The sequence below is a fragment of the Apis dorsata genome, unplaced genomic scaffold (assembly GCF_000469605.1).
Source record: "Apis dorsata unplaced genomic scaffold, Apis dorsata 1.3 scaffold_575, whole genome shotgun sequence".
NCBI classification, from domain to species: Eukaryota; Metazoa; Arthropoda; class Insecta; order Hymenoptera; family Apidae; genus Apis; species Apis dorsata.
Window position 1 is genome coordinate 163,818 of NW_006263785.1, and position 7,013 is coordinate 170,830.

At 17.2% G+C, this 7,013-nt stretch overlaps 1 protein-coding gene across 1 annotated transcript in view; it reads left to right on the plus strand.

Moving 5' to 3' along the window:
• The window catches only part of LOC102677221 (elongation of very long chain fatty acids protein 6-like), a 75,843-nt gene that overhangs the window by 65,576 nt on the left and 3,254 nt on the right, over nucleotides 1-7,013 (plus strand). The gene's annotated exons all lie outside the window — the stretch shown is intronic.

A 7,013-nucleotide genomic window follows, 5' to 3' on the forward strand; every position in this document is an offset into this window, starting at 1 on the left:
TATAGTATATATAGTAACATTAAATAGTAAATTTTTTTAACAGCACTAATAGACAAATAATATTGAACTTATACAATGTCTAAAATTTATGAGAACTTTCCATTCTGATTAATATATTTAAATTCAGTAAATATTATTATATATTCACACATATCTAATTTTAAAAAACGAAGATTCTATTTTAAGATTAATTAATATTAATTTTTCTATGGATTTTTTGCGATTTTATGTTTCCAAACATTTAAATTAGTTTAAAAATCCCAAACATTTAAATCGCATTATTTCGACAAGTTTTTTATTTACCTTTATTATAATCAATAAATAAGGATATATTAGAGCGTTAATTATTCGAACTAACGTAATGTATGTGCGTAATATAAACGCAAACTATATGTAATTTATACATTAATTATTTTATCGTATTTTATCATTTCCACTAGTTTTAAGAGTGACGATGAAAATGATATAATATTAATTCGAATAATCAAGATTCGAATAATTGACGCTCTATTATTACATTTAATTATTATTAATTTGATATATAAGATAAATTTTAAATCTCTTTAATTTTCACTTAAGATTTAAATAAAAAAAAGAAAAAGGAAATTATATATTTTGTAGTAAAAAAAAAATATTAATTGTTTCAATATGTCGATTTTTGATATCGATAAATTGATGAGTCTAATAGCTGATATAAAGAATGATATGATAAATATCTTGAAATGCTATGTCATTTTCACGTAACTTTAATCCGATTATGTCTTTTTATAGTAATGTAATATCTATTCACAAAGAGATCAATGAACTAAATATGCAGAAGTAATAGTATTATCAAAGTAACCATATTATTAAATAAACTAACAATATTGAAAATATCTTGCTTTATTAAATAAATTCCATGATTATCACGCTTTGTCGGAATAAAAAAAAAATACGTTTTTACATAAGTCTAAAAGTATATATGATGTGATCTCATAAATTTCTCATTATTTATAAATATTATATTTTAACTGATAATATTTACATTTTTTTCATTTTTTTTCACTTTATTATTTTAACAAATAATTATGAACATAATCTTTGCAAAATCTTATCTTGTTTATCTAGAATCTAGACACTAATCATGCGATTTCTTTCTTTCGTTTATTATCTGTATTTTTTATTTATTATCTTATTTCTAATTTTAATGCATATCTTATTTTTACAATAACTGGAAATTCAAATCAATAAATAATAATAATAAAATAGTAATAATATAAAAAAATATATACAACTATAATAAAAATTTATTTTAATTTACAATTTAACATTTTGTAGAATACTTTTAATTTTTAATTTAGATTCGATGGATCAATTAATCTTTGTAAAATTATTATTGATTTTATCTTCTTAAAATTATTTTTTAACTTAATTCTAATTTATTCAAAATATTCGAATATTTTATGAAATATAGATCAGAATTTGGGCATATGTTTATATGGATTATTTAAAACATGTAGAATTTTTTAAATAATCCATTATCGAATTGTACAATATATTCATAAGCAACTTTGAAAAGTTGATTTTAAAAATCAAAAGTTAATGTCGGTATAATGTCGATTTAAGTTGGTATAATATAATATATAATATATAATTAATTAATAATTTAAGTTGATATAAAAAATGTCGGTTGAGGTCTAATTGCTTATTTATTAAATTATAAACAATTTAAATTTATTATAATTTAAATGAACGAAACGGAAATAAAGTGAGACTACTTTATTTTGGTTATACTACCGCATTCTATTTTCATCTAACGTAAACTTAAATTGTTTATAACTTAAATAAGTAAATAATAACTTCAATCGACATTTTTGTATATTAATTTTTATGTTTATTTTGATTTGTAAAATATAGAAAAGAATATTTGAAGAAAACATTTTTCACGAATATACTAACATTCTCTATATTTTACAAGTATTATATTATGCAGATATATTATCTTGAAAATAATTTAAAAATTTTTAATTTTTTGTATTTTTCTTTAAATTTTGTTTGAAAATATTTAAATTTTAAGTTTTAGTTTTTGATTTCTTAAAAGGAAATCTTAATTTTTCAAGTTAAGATAAACACATGTTACAAATGTTTGACTATAAATAAATATTTGACTATCTTAAAGATTTTTTAAATTTAACTTATTATGTTTCTTTCATAATATCCGGCTATCTAACTTGAAAATAAATTTAGCTTTGTCAGAGAATAAAATTTTATTGGAGAAATTATTATTTTTATTTAAAAATTTCTTTGTGAATTTTAGATGCTGTTTTGATTAATTTTGCTAATATATACTTTTTCAAGTGATATTTTAGAATAACTAATATCTTATAAGATTTTATATATCGTTTTCCAATTTATTTTTTTATTATATTTTTCTATAATTAATATTTGACGAATTTATTCACAGATTTTGTTTAATTATATATCTATTAATATTAATTAATATTAGATAATCTATAAATGATTCGACATATTAGAATTTTTTAAGAATATATATTTGTAATTGCAAGTTTTGAAATCTTAAAAATTTATTCAAGTAAACCTTTAAAGTGCTTCAAATCTTTTTTAACGTTTTCTAATTACAAAATATTTTTTTAACGAATTTAATAATTTTTTTCTATCATTGTCAATTTTATTATGTACCTTTGTATCATTCAAAAATATAGCATTGTACATACATTATATTAAATAATTTTTACAATATTTCCAATAATAACAAATTAAAATGAAATATTATAAGTGAAAATAGATGCTTGCTAAAAATAATAAAATTTTTTATTTTTATTGTATTTGTTTTTGTTAATTATTTTTAAATAAAAATCAAAAATATATATCCAACATATTGATTAATTTAAACAAAATTAAAGATAAAAATTCAATGTTATCTCTTAAAAAATGTAAAATCTCTTAAAATTTAATTCTTTAAAATTATTAAGCATAGTTAAATTAATTGCATAGTTTCATCTGTCAAATTGATATATATATATAATGGAGATCATAAATTTTCTCATTGATAAAAAATATGATATAATAGAAGTGTATAAATAATTCTAATTGATTTTTAATATTATATTAGAAAATTTATTGGTGATAGAGGAATAATTCAAAAAATTTAAGTTTTTTATTTAAGAGTTACCTGACTGTTGGCTAAAAGATTAACAAAACATTATTATTCGAAATAAAATATTTGAAATAAAAAAAAATATATAGATTAACTTCAAAATATTTAATTTTATATTTTGTCAATATCAGGTATATATATCTAACACTATTATGTGATATTATTATCTGACTCTCTTATGTCTTCAATTTTCATAATTTTTTGAATTACATGTTTTGAATAATTTTTTGAATAAAATGTTAACATCAAATAATTTTTAATTTAAAAAAATCATGAAAATCTGTACTTTATAAACGTAGTAAATATTTATTTATATATCATACTTATTATAATAGAATTCTAAAAGTTTAGAATAAAATTATTGAAAAATGATAAAAATCAATGTATTCTTCAAATCTATAATGAATCTTTTAATAATCTTTTAATACCATTATTCTGATTAAAACGAGACTAAATATGTTATCACTGATTTATATGTAATTAATTCATTTATAATTATGAAATAAATATTGTTGCTGATTTTACAATGTACATTATTTTATAGTGTTTATACTATTTTATAAAATATTTTATCTAAAATCTTTTTAAAAAATTCTTTTTCTTGTTTTTACGTAAACTGTTTACAAGCTATCTATTATTTACTTTCACAAACAATTGTGAATTATTTTCAATTGGCAATTTTTTTCGTCTTTCTTATTTAAAAGTATCATGAAAAGTCTGATTATTGAAAGAATGAAAAAAAATAAAATGATAGTAAAACTTAGAAATAAAGATAGGGAATAATAAATATTCTATTGTATTGTATAGATAACATCTCTATTAATATAATAAAAATATTATTATTATTTCTTAATTATATTTTCGTCGTAGTTAAAATGTTTTTTCGGGGTTTATTATATAATTCAATAAAAAAATTTCCTTTTTTAAATGAATGATTATATTAATTTTTTGTTATTTAATATATTAAATCTAATAATCTTTATTTTATTTGAAACTTTTTTTTTTGATAAAATTCTTATTATTAGCAAGATTGTTATCAATTATCGATTATCGTACGATTAATAACAAAAACAATTCTTATCACAATTCTTATCATAATATTTGTTATTTGTAATCAAAATATTTTGCATTATTATATTATTATATATTGTTATGTATAATAATGATTATTAATTATATTTTTTTATAATTGTAATTGTAACAGTTTCTGATACTAACAGTATACTATAGTTTGAAGTAAGACATAAAAATTACAAGAATTTTCTCTATTAAGAAAAATTATTATTAAAAATAGAAATTTTTTTTATTTTTCTTGTATATAATATATTATTTAGATATATTATTTTTACAGTTATTATCATTTTAAAAAAAGTATAATTGCAAAAAAAAAACAAAGTAAGAGATAAAAACGATTATGTACCCCAATTATAATGCTCTAACTAATGAATTACAAAAATGAATTACATATTGATATCTAATGAAAATATTTTTTCTAACATTTTCTAAATTCGATAATATTAAGTTGATGATATTTATCGATAAAAATTAATTTATATTTATTAATTTCTAAATTTATTATTATATTTTTAACAATAAATTTTATTTCTGAACCAAAACAATTTAAATTTTGATTCATCAGTGAAATAAACTTTTTATTATTCTTTTAAATAATCGATATTATTGTTAAAAAAAATTATAGCTTCATTATAATTTGGGCAGAAATGATCATAAATCGCTAAATTCAATTTATTATATAAATGGAATCATAAATCAATATATTATAATTGATATAGTTGATATTTTAAATAATTATTTATTGTCTTATGCGAATAATATATCTTATTAAATTAAATTAAATTAAAATTGAAAAAAAATTGAATTAAATTCTTCACATTAATATAAATAAAAAATACATTTGATGACAATTATGTACATTTATGTACCATTTATGTACATGATAAAGATAGAAATCATGACGAAACAATTGCTATTATTGAGTAATGCCATCATGCGTTTTATCTCGCTTCTATAATGATAATAAAATAAATAATGATGTTTTATATGTTTTCTTGATGCTTTCGCTAAAAAAAAAAAAAAATTGCTTTATCGTATAGTATAATTAAATTTTTTCTTAAATTTTTTAAAACAAATAAAAAATATGAACAAAAATGTATTCAATCTCCATTCAACTTTGATTATTTTATATTATTTTTTAAATATATTTAGATATTTATAACTTAACAATTATTTGTATCTTATTCGGAGAATCATTTCATATCAAAAACAACTATTAAATAACTATTATTAAAAGTACAAAACATTTCTAAAGTTGAAAAATTGCGATCTTTCTTTAAAAATGATTTTTTCAAAAAAAAAAAAAATGGCTTTTAGAAGAAAATGATTTACAGATTCGTATTCAGCACATTAAAATCTTTAAATATCTAAATTGAAAATTATAAAAAAATAAAAAAAAATTAAAATTTGTTGAACAATGTGATATTATTTTGGAGTATGAGACATTATATATTATCATTATTGATTATTAATTTCTTAATAATTATAATTCATTATTATAATCTTATTATATTAGTAATACAATTATTATAATCTATTTAAATAAGTTTAAAACATTAATTTTTATTTAAATAAGTTCAATGCATTAATTCTTATTCGCAATATATTGAATTCATTAAAAATGATTTATAATTAGAACAGCAATACTTATATATTCAAAATATAAATTTTTTCAAAATATATTGTAAAATATAAATTATGATATCGTAATTATACATATATTACTTTTCATATCTCTCATTCTTATTTCTTGACTGTTATTTTGAAGTATGAGGCATTATGTTTCAACCTATTTTTATGAATGTATCGAATTTATTAGAAATAACCAATCAAATTTAAATTTCTTTTCCTAACCAAGTTGTCATCTCTACCGATAACATCGATGTGTTGGGGAAAAATTCAAGAAAATGCTAATTGATTTTTCTCTAAAATTTTATTTTTTAATTTATAATTAATGTGTTTTTCAAATCATTGAGAATATGCTTCTTTATGCACTTAATATCTACATTTTAGAGTAGGTGAAATTAATCATTACGAAATAAGAAAATAAAATAAATAAAATAAAAAAAAATAAATAATTGCTCAGATTAGTGTTAAAAAAAATCATGAAATTAAACTTCTATTTTTTTATTATATAAATATATAATTTTATATATTATATAATATATCTATTTATTATATAATTTTATAATATGAAGAAATAATGCATGCATAAATAATGCATGCTATAATGGAAATCATCCATTTGATAAATTTGATAAATTATCATTCAAAATTTTTAATTCGGATATAAAATCTGTAACATCAATAAAATATTGTTATAAATATTATTGAAACATCTAATATCGTGATTACTTTATTATTTTTTTACGTGATGTTTTATGTTTAAAATTACAGAATTATTTATTTAAATTATTCTTATTCTAATAATTCCTTATCTTAAGATTAGATATAATTAAACATGTTTCAATGTATCTTTGACGAGATAATAGATATTAATAATAATTACATATTGCTTGTATTAAACACAATAATCTTTCGATCAATTTCCTTATTATATTTATAGTAATTTTTTCTATGTTTTCTATAAGTATTTATTTTATATAAAATAATTTTTATATAAAAATAATTTTTATTGTGCTACGATATTTATATATATATATACATAATATTAATAATTACAGAAGAAAAAATGATTGTAAATCTTTTTTTTTATGAAATTTAAATTACATTTTGTAGAGAATAAAAAAAAATAGAATGTTTATAGAGAATAAGAAAAAAG